The sequence below is a fragment of the Tenrec ecaudatus genome, chromosome 1 (assembly GCF_050624435.1).
Source record: "Tenrec ecaudatus isolate mTenEca1 chromosome 1, mTenEca1.hap1, whole genome shotgun sequence".
NCBI classification, from domain to species: domain Eukaryota; kingdom Metazoa; phylum Chordata; class Mammalia; order Afrosoricida; family Tenrecidae; genus Tenrec; species Tenrec ecaudatus.
The window spans coordinates 195,707,228-195,719,728 of NC_134530.1; the positions used below are offsets into that span (position 1 = coordinate 195,707,228).

The window sequence follows — 12,501 nt, forward strand, 5'->3', positions numbered from 1 at the left end:
AGGGCGAGGTGAAGGAAGTGAGGGGTGGGGGGAAGCACCGTAGAGCTGACAGATTTCAATAGGGACAGGTAGCAGAGTGTTCTCTCGTGGAGTTAAATAATCTTCCCCCGCCTCCCCACCTAACTCTACCCCCCTTAAGCTTCCTGACCTTGGAGGCTTCCTCTGGATATTTCATTGAATTTGAGGGAAAGGCACTTAGTATTATGTTTTTAGAGAGTCCCTCGTTTATATGGACTCTAAGGCTCCAGTTCTCATCCACACGCTGCAGCCTGATTCCTGTACGCTGGACCATCAGCTCAGCCCAGGCTTGGGGTCAGGTGGGGTGGATGGCAGCTAGAGCATCACTGGGACAAACATTGGACACCTCCTTTAGCATGCCAAACCCCGTCTAAGCCTGGGGATGCCTCAGGCCCCCGGGACTGTGTCAGAAGGCTGGCATTTTCCTGGTGGAGGACTCAGTGGTCCTCAGGGACCTTCTCCAGGTAACCAAGGGTCTGCTTGACCATCTCTGTCTCCATCTGCTCCTCAAGGTCTCCAGTCTTCGGCACAGCTATGTCTGCGTCCTCAGTTGTCTAGCTGAGCTGGCTGCCGTTCTGTAGGACAGCCAGGCATCGGCCTCTCTGGCGACCTTGAGCACAGTGTCATCAGTCATGGCAAATGTCTGGTCCAGTTTCCCAGGGAGGGCGGGCGCTGATTTCCTTCTGAAGCTGCTCTGTGTCGGACAGGGTCTTAGTGATCTCTTCCTTCTGCTTCGGGGTGCTGCCCACATCTCCAGGATGTGTCAGATACAGGCCAGCTGGGCCTCGTCTCTGGGCAGAACCTCCAGCTCTGACTCCAGCTGATTCTAGCCCTCCACTCTCCTGTGGACCTCTTCGGCAGCTGCCTGAACATGCTGGTGCAGCTTCTGGCTCCCTGCCTGCCTTTGAGACGGTTCCAGCTCTCTGCAGTCCTGAGATTTCTGCGGATGGCTGTACTCAGCAAAGAGTGGAACTCAATGCTCTTCCCACTGGCCATCCAAGTGGATGAGCCGCTGGGCACTACTTTCTACCACGAGCTGCAGCTTGATGAGGTTGGCAACCCCATCGGGCAGCGGCTCCACCTCACAGCTCCTCAGCCGCGGGGCCTGCTCTTGCTCCGCCAAGCTGAGCACACACTGCTGACACTGTCCCCACCTGCACAAGGCAGATTCCCAGCATTGTCGTGATGGCTTCTACCTCTAGAGTATTGTGCTTGATGCCCTCCAGCTGCTCCTGAAGGGACTTTAGCTCCTGTTCTTGAGTTGTCCATGTGCCCTGTTCAGGCTGGAGGAAGCCAGAAGCATGATGGTCACCTGGCCGGCCTGGGCCACGGGCTCCAGATGAAAGGCAAACATCTCCGAGTGCATGAACCGGAAGCTCTTGGGGGCACCTTAGCACCCCAGGTCTGCAGCAGCTCTCCCAGGCCTCAGGTTTGTGGAGGGGCCCCAAACAGATTCCAGTTTGGGTACAGGTACTCAGCCAGAGGCTTCTGCAGCCCCTGCCACTGTGCCCATGTATCATCCTAGCTTAGGGGGGATGGCAAGGCCTTCCAGGTGTGAGGCTGCACCCCCAGCAGTCTGGGACACCGGGTGGGGGCTGGTGGCAGCAGAGGGTTCCCTTGGCATTCCAGTGACTCGCCTGTGGAATTTGACTCTGGGGTCATAAGTCTGTTAGCTGGGAAAGGCTTCCTGGCTGCTGAACCCTGCGTGCTCTGCAGCTTGGGGGTATGCAGAAGGGGCGGAGGACCCAGGACAGAGCCAGCTGGACCTGGATTTCGCTCCCAGTTGCTTGGAGAATAGCTGAGTCATCTGCATCCTCGGCCAAGCAGGGCAGCAGATGCCTGAAGCCAGGCTCACGGGAGTACAGGGAATTCTGGTCTCATCCGATTTGTAAGGTAGAATTGAAGTCATGATAGTGGGGCAAAGGAAGCACCAAAGAACGAGAGAAAAGTTGTGTATTTCATAGGTTACAGGGAGGAAATGAGCCCGTCAGGGTGCAGTATAGCACCAATGAAATTGGGCCTTTTTTTGGTCACACACTGCTACACAATCTTTTCAGAACCTCTAAATAGAAAGCTTGATTAACAGTTAGAACTGGTGGAATGAACCCCAAATGCACTATGAATCCACATTTTTGTCCATTTAGGATGTTGATGGACGTCCAGAATGAAGTTTGTCATCAATCAACATTTCACCCTTTTGGAAATGAGAAAACCTCTCGTACACTCAAGTTTTTCCCATACTGCTGTCTTTGTTGGCTGTGTTCAACATCACAACAGTTTCTGCCGCTTATTTCCTGAGCAGGAAACAAAATTTAGCAGCTGCACACTAGTCTCTTAAATTGGTCATCACACACACACACACACACACACACACACACACACACACACACAAACTAGGTTCAAGCAAAACTACTTTCATGAAAAAAGTCACTGTGACCAGAGATAACTTTCCCAGGTAATGCCACTGGGTGTACTGACTCAGAGCGAGTTGCACTAGATGGCCGCCTAGTGGGAAAAGGTGTCCTCCCAGCACTGCTCTTTTTCCATTTTGGAGGGGAGGGGTACCCCTTTGTTTGTGTGTGTGTGAACTATTTCAGCATTAAAAAAGTTAAATTCTCTTTTCATTCAGGATACATGCATGAACTTAATCAATGTTGTCATGTGCTGCAGAGTCTACTTCAATTTATAGCCACCCCATGTGACAAAGTAGAACTGCCGCCTAGAGTGGCCTAGGCTATAATCTATGGAAAGGAGCCTAAGCAGTATAGTGGTTAGCTGGTTGGCCACAACCTAAGGGCAGCTCTTCGAATCTACCAGCCCTCTGTGCAGGAGAAAGACGAGGCTGTCTGTTTCTGTGAAGATTGCAGCCTTGAAAGTCCTTTGGGGCAGCTTTCGTAGTCCTAGAGGGTCCAGATGAGGTAGAGTCACTTGAAGACAACAGGTTTTGTCTTTTATATTTTGGTTTAATCTTTAAGAATGTAGATCACTGTGAGTTTGAACTGCCAACCTTATGGTCAGTGGCCAAATGCTTAACTGTTGTGTCACCAACGCTCATTTTCAAAATGCAAAATTGAATAAAATAAATCAGTCATAAAGGGAAAATATTGTATGAGTCCGTTTACATGAAATATATAGACTAGGAAAATGCATGGAAAACAAAGTTTATGGGATAGTCCTAAGGCACAGGGAAGAAGACAATGGAGAGACATTGCTTGTGGAACTGAATTTCTGTTTGGAGAGTTGAAACACTGATGATGGTTGGACAACATGGTCAATGTAATAATTGTCACTGAATTGCACACTTAAAGGTAGTTAAAATGGCAACGTTTATGCTACATATATATATATGTTACCAACATAAAAATTTTTTAAATGCTCTGAGGTGAAAAAAGGCAAGTCTTTATAGAGTTGGATGATGAGGGGAATGATGTACAGCTATGTCTCAGGTCAGTAGGCTGCCATCCACCCATCCACCACCATTACATTGCTTCTGACTCACAGCGACCCAATAAGTCACGGTAGATGTGATCCTTAAGGCTTTCAAGATTGTAGACCTTTATAGGTGTAGAATGCTTCACTCCCATAGAGTGTGAGACTAGGAGAACTAGATAATGCGGCGCTACCCCTATGAGATGCTCAGAGAGGCCTTAGATAGAAAGGGTGGGGTGGGGTGAATGTGAAACAAAACTCAAAAAAGTATGAGGACAGACTTTCCTATGTTTTTAGCTGGAGCCCTGGTAGCATATCAGTTATGCATTGAGCTGCTAACAGCAAAGTCAGCAGTTTGAAACCACCAGCCGTTCCACTGGAGAAAGACAAGGCTATCTACTTCTGTAAAATGTTGCAGTCTCAGAAACTCAGGTAGTTCAATCCTGACCGATAGGGCCGTTGTGAGTTAGATTGAACTGAATGGCAGTGAATTTTGAGTTTGAGAGTCTCATAGGCTGGTTGAATATCTGAGGTTATAGCCCTTAGTTACCCTTCAAATCTTTAACTGAACTCACCCCCATGTTTCAACTTTCCACCAATAATAGACAGGCCTACAAGGTGAATAATAACACCAAAGAGGTCCATACCCCTTAGAACAATCAACCAAATGAAAGAAGAAGGGCAGTATCATTCAAGGAATAAGGCTCCGGAGGCAGGAGGGAAAGGAACCAAGGCCAAACGGAAGCAGGAAAGCCAGGGAGCAAGTGGGAAGAGTGCTGTAACATAGGGGGGATTATAATCAATGTCATGAGACAAAATATGTATGAATTTCTAAATGGAAAATTGACATGCTCAACAAATGTTCTCCCAAATCACAGTAATCCATATTTTTAAAATGATGTGTAATCCTGTCGGCCATTGAACAACATGAGTTTTAACTGGGCAAGTCCGCTGCCACTCAGATAAAAAAAGAAGTCATTCATCATCTTTCCTGAGCAGTTTTTCTATTTAGTAAATTGTGTATTGCAACGACAAGGGAGCCCATGTTTGTCATTGTGCTCAGTGCTGTGCTGTGAAGCGTACAGAAGATGAGGGGACCCATCAAATGTCCCTAGGATACGGGAAGTGCTCCAGGAAGCAAAGAAAAGTTCGGGCATCACAAGAGAACGTTGAGTTGCTTGCTATGTACCATCGATTGAGGTCTGTCATTGTGGTTGCCCACTATCTCAGGATAAATGAATCCAATGTAAGGTCCATGCTAAGAGAAAGAAGTGTGTGAAACCATCACCACAATTATGCCAGCATGGAAGAAAAGTTGACACTTTTTACAAAATACCTTTTTAATCTTGTTCTGAGAACACATGTTTTATGTGGGAGCAACATATGAGGAGACTTCCAAAAATTCCACAAACTGAAGCCCTCTCCTATACTGCATAGGACACACAGAGCATATGTTAATCAACTCTGTGTTGGTGGTAAAGCTTGCACTGAAGGGTAGGCTATTTGTAATTACCGTATATACTCGTGTATAAGCCGAGATTTTCAGCACTTTTTTTTAAATGAGTCATCTTATGTACTTTATTTTTTACAGTTTTACTGACACTTCTTCCATGTATCATACAATTCACTAGTTCAGTCATATCAGTAAGATTGATTCAATAATTACCACAATCAATTTTAAAACATTTTTGTCTTCTTGTACCCACTCTTGGTGCATTTTTTAAAATTGTGACAAAACTGTACACAACAAAACATTCTCCAATTCAACACCTTCTATATGTATATTTCATGGCCCTTATTTACTTTCTTGAATAGTCTTTTTTGAAGCTTAAACATTTAAAAAATGGGCTCTTACAACTCTATCACAATCCATACATCCATCCATTGTGTCAGAACATCTGTACATTCATTGCCCTCATCATTCTCAAAACATTTGCTCTCCACTTAAGCCCCTGGCATCAGCTCATTTTCCCCTCCCTCCCCGCACCCTCCTACTTCATGAACCCTAGATAATTTATAAATTAATATTGTGTCATATCTTGCCCTGTCCAACGTCTCCCTTCACCCACTTTTCAGTTGTCCATCCCCCAGGGAAGAGGTCACATGTAAATCCTTGTAATCGGTTCCCCTTTTCAAACCCACCCTCCCGGTATCGCCACTCTCACCACTGGTCCTGAAGGCATCGTCCGCCCTGAATTCCCAGTTCTTATCAGTACCAGTGTACATCCTCTTGTCTAGCCAGACTTGCAAGGTAGAATTGGGATCATGATAGTGGGGAGTGGGGGAGGAAGCATTCAGAAATTAGAGAAAAGTTGTATGTTTCATCGTTGATACCCTGCACCCTAACTGGCTTGTCTCCTCTCCGTGACCCTTTTGCAAGGGGATGTCCAATTGCCTACAGATGGGCTTTGGGTCTCCACTCTGCACTCGCCCTCATTCACAATGACATGATTTTTTTGTTCTGATGATGCCTGATACCTGATCCCTTCGACATCTCGTGATTGCACAGGCTGGTATGCTTCGTCCATGTGGGCTTTGTTTCTTCTGAGCTAGAGGGCTGCTTGTTTATCTTCAAGCCTTTAAGACCCTTGATGCTATATCTTTTGATAGCCAGGCTCCACCAGCTTTCTTTGTCACATTTGCTTATGCGCCCATTTGTCTTTAGCCATCGTATCAGGGAGGTGAGCACACGATATGACTTTTTGTTCTTTGATGCCTGATAACTGATCCCTTTCGGCACCTTGTGATCACACAGGCTGGTGTTCAGCACACTTTGAATGCAGTTTTTGTGGTAAAATTAGGTGCCTGGCTGGTATTCAGGTTGGCTTATATTTGAATATATATGGTAAGTTTTTTGAGAGTCAAAAGTTAATGTATTTGACTGTTCTATTTTTGACTATTCAGGGGTCAATGCCTCTAATGTCCATGTTACTCAACTGTATATTATTTTAGCTTAACTGTGCCATTCAAGCTGAGGGGGCCTGCAATGTGATTGGGCAGGTAAGACTAGAGAACAATTCAGCAAATTTAGTCTAAATTGGAAGGCTTACACGAAAGGTTTGCCTTGACCAGGGTTCACAGGGCACATAAATTAGTCAGGATATGAAATAAAGAGAGGGATTTTCTGAGGTCTTCATGAGGCCTGCTAGTGCAGTGGTTACATGTTGGGCTGCAAGCTGAAAAGTCAGCCGTTTGAAACCACCAGCTGCTCGGAGGGAGAAAGACGGACCGTTCTGCTCCCACAACCAGTCGTAGAAACTCGCAGTGGCAGTTCCATCTTGCTGCACAGGATTCCGGTGAGCTGGCATCAATTCAATGTCAGTGAGCTTGGTTTGGCTTTTTGGACACCGGCACATCTCAGAAGGGGGTTTGAGCCCAGACTGATCTGACTTTTGAAGTTCTGGTCTTTCTTCTCCGCCAGCTACTGAAGGCCTAGTCTTGGAAGTCTATGAACTCCCAGAACCCGGCCAATCCTCAGTCAGAGTAGAAGCAGAGACTTCCAGATGAGCGAATGATCTCTGATTATCCCACTTTCACTGTTCCCTAAACTGGCAGATCATTAGGTAGCCTCTAGTTTCTGGGACCCGAGGGCAAATTCTACGCACCACTGAAGCCAAGCCAAAGAGCCTGATCGGATCGTGTCTACCGTTCCCGTGGGGTTCTATAACGATTCACTCCGCACCAAATTAAATGAGCTGCTTCTTAGTATCGTAGCACGTTGTAGGTTTCTCAGTCACTGATGAGGGCTAACATTGAATGGTGGTCAATCGATGCCAGGCACTGTTCTTAATCTTTACATACGTGAGTCTGTTCCATATATGTAGGCAGCTAAACATATTTTTCTCCTGAATGGTGAAATCAAATCAATTAGGATGGACCCTAGAAATCAATCCTCAGGAAGGGAAGGAAGCCTGTGACCTCATAGCATGAGGTCATAGCAAAGCTCTGCAGCAGAGTGGGGAGGAAAACGCCCTCATCTTTCCAATCTTATCTGCAAGGAGGAAGGGTAAGGAAAGCCCCCGCTATTATAAGTACCAAGTAGCTGGAGACAGTAACTCTGGGAGACAGTGAACAGGCGAGGATGTAACTGATGAGTGATTTGGATGCTAGGACATATCAGACCAGCACTAGGCCACCCTTAGCTGCCCTTGACCTTAAGAAAACCTAATAAAGCTCTGGTAGCATAACCCCACTTTCCTTCCACATCCACTCTTCCACCTGGACCTTAGACTTTGAGGAAACCTTCCTCCTTTCTCATTCCTTCAAGATTGCTCTTAATGGTTCATTGAAATCGGATTTCACCAAGACCACCAAAGAGAAATGGATTCAATTGAAATGTGATGTTGGCAAAGAATACGGAATATACCATGGCGGTCAGAAGAACAAACAAATTTGTCTTGGAAAAAGAAAATCAGTTTGCTCCTTAGGATGGAAAATGACAAAACTTCATGTACCATAGTTTGGAAATGTTATCAAGAGAGCTCAAGGACATCATGGAGAAGGACATCATGCTTTGCAAACGGAAAGTTCAGCAAAATAGGGAAGACCCTCAAGGAGGTGGATGGGCACAATGGCTCCAGCAATGGGCTCCAACACAGAAACGGCTGTGAGGGCGGCACAGGACCAGGCAGCATTGCTTTCTGTTGTGAGAGAATATGTGAAAAAATATTGCCACCAAGTTCAAGTTATGTATCATGAGCATATAGCAAACAAAACATGTTTGAACTTAACTCTGTGACCAGTGGATGGCCGCAGACAAGTTCTCGCAGGAATACAGTTTTGTTTTTTTTTCAGTCTGAAAACTTGATGCCATAAAGTTGATTCCAACTCTTGGACAACATAGGGTCTCTGAGACGATAAATCTTTGTGGAAACAGACAGCCTCACCTTTCTCCCGTGGAGCTGCTGGTGGGTTTGGCCACACATTAGCAGCCTAGTGCTCCTTATTCTCTTTAGTGTGCCCTCTTTTAAAAATAAAAAAATAGCCTTTCTAATAAAAAAATAGCCTCCTGGAGGACCTGCTAAGCTAGTTAGATTCAAGGCAGAGGAACCAGCACAGAAGGCTATGGTAACTGTTTGGGGTTGCCAGAGGAGCAATTGTGATAGATTTTCTTGAAGGGCATAGGGTGATCATGGGAATCTGTTTGGAAGAAGTTCTATGAAAACTGAAAACTGCCCTGGTGAGAAAAAGGTCAGGAAAGTTGCATAGAGGACCCCCCTAGTCCCCCCCCCCCCCATCACAACGATGTAGCTGCTCATTCTTCAGGAGCAGGAGGACTGTGTCCTGGGTGAATTTTGTTGCGACTGCTTACCCCACCCACTCTACAGTGCCGATCTTGTCCCTTCAGACTTCTTTTTGTTCCCCAAACTTAGAGCATTTCACAGGAACACAAATTGAAACCTTTGCAGATACCAAAACTGTTGCTTTGATTTGGTATAAAATGGAAAACATGGAATTCTCTGGGGTTGAGTTAAACAGAAAGAAATACCACCTTCAGAGTTTTATAGATCGAGATGGGCGATATATTGAGGCACAATGACTTCCCATTTTGATATTTTTGTATAATAAAGGTGTCCATGATTTTGTAGCAATAATTTTGACTCATCCTTATCTATATGGTTACTATGAGTCAAAGGCCCTGAGCCCAAACAACAACTTTCTCACACTGTCCCAGTTCCCCATGAGGCGCCTTACTATCAATGGTTGATGTTTTGTGTCCCTTGGCCATCCTGTGTCCTGAGCACACTCAAGAACAGTTAGTGCTGGCCCTTTAAACTTGGGACGCACACTGACATCGGGCCTGCACATCGAAGGTGTGCGGATGTGCCGGTCAGAGTGCTGCCCCTCCCTCGGAGGAGCCTCCCTGCACCTTCTACCTTCTGGAGTCCTTTTCAGGGTTTCAAGCCCATGTGTCCCCAGAGCAATTCTGGCCTCTTTCTGCCCCCATAGAGAGATTTAGGGGTCAGTTCCTGTAGGTCACCCTGTCTTGCCTTCTGGTTTTCTTATTTTTCCAGACCGAAGATGGGTGCTGCTGGGTCTGCTGTAGACCTGTGCAGCCCTGTCCAGGGTCCAGCCGTAAGTGCCTTTTGACAGCTGTGGGTGCTCTGTCTGACTCAAGCTGGAAAGGCTCCATTTTCTCTGTTTGCATCTAACTGTTAAGATATCCAAAATCAGCTGTGGATTTGGAACGCACACATCTCTATCTGTGAGGCTGGTTCTGGTGGATCAAGCACAACTTCCTCTTTAGAAGGAAGTTTATATATTCTCCATCACTCACTGCTATCAAGTCGATTCCAACTGATCACGAACCCTATAGAAGAAAGTAGAAACCTCTATGGGTTTCTGAGACTGTAACTCTTGACCAAAGTAGAAAGCTTCATCTTTTCTTCCAGAGAGCAGCTGGTGGCTTCGATCTGCTGACCTTGTGATTAGCAAATGTGATGCATAACCCACTACTCTACCAGGGCCCTTATACTGTTGGAAATGGGGATATGAATCCCTAGGTCATTTCTAAGTGGCTAACTTGCCTGATTAGTTCTGGTCAGCTGCTGAGAAATTCATTTAATCACCAATAAAAATCCAAGTTGCAATAGTTAAAATTTCTAAATATTGTAACAGTTAGATTAAGGCTGAGAACAAACAAAAAACAAGTTGCTATCAGGTCAGTGCTGAGTCGAGAGACCCCATGAGCTGCAGAGTAGATCTGTGCTCCTGGGCTTCCAGGGGTGCCTTTCAGAAGCAGTTCGCTAGGTCCTTCCTCCAAGGACCCTCTGTGCGGGTCCAAACCATCTTAAGGTTCTCGTTAGTAGTTGAAAGCTGAACCGTTTGCGCCGGCAGGTACTTCACAGGCTAAGCTCAGGTATCCGCTGTACTCATAATTCTCAAGCTTGCCTGCATAATTAGAATGACCAGAGAAGCCTTTTTTTTTTAAAATACCAATTTCCAGAGCCCAATGTCCCATCAATTAAGTCAGGTCTTAGCAAGTGTGTCTGAGAAGCAATATCTTCCAAAAATTCTCCATGCAATCCTAATGTTCAGCCAGGCTGGGAATGTTTTATACTTACTGAATTATTAAATGACTTGACCAGTTGAAGAGCTGGTTAATACCCAAATGACTGATGCAAAATTAAAATGCTGGGCTCATTTGAGAAGGGTTTGATTTTAGGACATAGAAGTCTTGCTTCCAATGAGCTTCTCTGACGTGTCTGCTGACGACTGCTTAATGCTTTCCGGCGGACTCCAGGCCTCGCTGGCTTCCCCTTCACACTGCCTTGGTAGACTTGCCAGAGTCTTCAAGAATATTCTCTACCCCATATGCCCACAGGAAACAAAAGCCCAGTGGTGGTCCTAGCAGACCCGGAAGGACATGTTTTTACTTCTGGCTGCCATTCTGATGCGAAACTGGGCACTCACCCCTATTTAGGAGACACATCTCAACGTGTAGGGGAGTTTGAATACAATCCAATGCCAGGAGGGAGTTCAGACATCTGACTGTGCTAGGATGCATGTTTCTGTGCACCTACCAGGTCGCTGGCCTAACTGTGCCCAGCATTAATTGAGATCAGCAGCAGGGGAGCAAGTCACTCGACTCTTTGGAGGCTGCTGCCATCGGTGTTTGTATGGCGAGAGGAAACAGGTATTTAATACTCCTCAATGTTCCATAAAGTTCTGAGGAGATGTAAATGGTCTCCCGGGAGCTCCACATCTGGCTTTAAGGTGCCAGAATCTCTTATTTCCAAGCTTTCAGGTTTTAAAGAGGGAGCATACTTATTTTGGCTGGACATTTGCAGACTAAGTAGGGCAGAGTCTTCCTGTCTACTGCAGCCTTCTCCATGTTTTTAAGCATTTTTTTAAATTATGGAAGCAGAATTATCAGAGAATGCGTGAAATAGCCTTTCTGCAGGTCATCAAGAGACTATCTTTAGACTCTCTTACAAAAGATGCCATATGTCTCTGCAAGGAGTCCGTCCTCGTCGTTGCTGTTAGGTGCCAGCAAGTAGGGTCTGACTCAGAGTAGCCTGTGTGCAGTAGAATGAAAGACTGCCCAGTTTGCATTGTTTTCACAATCGTTATATTTGAGCATAATGCTTGTTGCAGCCACTGTGTCGTTCCATCTTGTCAAGGGTCTACCTCTGCTTTTATGCCCTTTACTAAGCAAGATGTCCCTTTCCAGGGACAAGTCTCTACTGATAACATGTCCAAAGTACTTGAGATAGTCTCTCCACCCTTGCATCTAAGGAGCATTCTGGCTGTACTTCTCTTAAGACAGATCTGTTTGTGCTTTGGGAAGACCATGGTACTTTCAATATTCTTCACCAAGCCATAATTCAAATGTATAGATTCTTCCTCAGTCTTCTTTGTTCATCGTTCAACACTCATGTGCATATGAAGCTATTGGAAATACCACAGCTTGGATCAGGAGAATCTTAGTTCTCAGAGTAACAGCCTTGCTCTTCACCACCTTAAAGAGGTCTTGTGCAGCAGATTTACTCAATGTAATGTGTCATTTGATCTCTTGACTAATGAGTCCATGAGCAAGATGAAATCCTGGCAAATTCTATCCTTTCTCTGTTTACCATGATGCTCCCTGTTGGTTCAGTTGTGAGGATTTTTTTCCTTTACATTGAATTGTAATTCACGCTGAAGGCTGCCCGCCTTTATCTTCATCAGGAAGTGTTCCAAGTTATCTTCACTTAGAGCAAGCAGAGTTGTATCAGCTGCATATCACAGGTTGTTAACAAACCTTCCTGCAAACCTAATATCATGCTTTCCTTCATAAAGCACAGCTTCTCTGATTACTTGCTAAGCATATAGATTAAACAAATATGGTGAGAGTGTAAAAACCCTGATGCATACCTTTCTTCATTTTAAACCATGCAGCATCCCCTTGTTCTGTTTGTACAACTGCCTCATGGTCCAAGCATAGTTTCTGCCTCTGCACAATGAAGTGTTCTGGAATCCCATTCTTCTCAATTCTATCCATAGTTTATCACGGCCCCGGAGTTAGAAGACCAAAAATGAGCTTAAGCTGAAAGAACTGAAGAAAAAGTCATG

The 12,501-nt window shown here is 45.4% G+C and overlaps 1 pseudogene; it reads right to left on the minus strand.

Annotated features, from left to right (window-relative positions):
- Positions 1–341: 341 nt before the first annotated feature.
- LOC142439216 (coiled-coil domain-containing protein 22 pseudogene) lies at positions 342–4,092 on the minus strand (annotated as a pseudogene).
- Between the last annotated feature and the right edge of the window lie 8,409 nt (positions 4,093–12,501).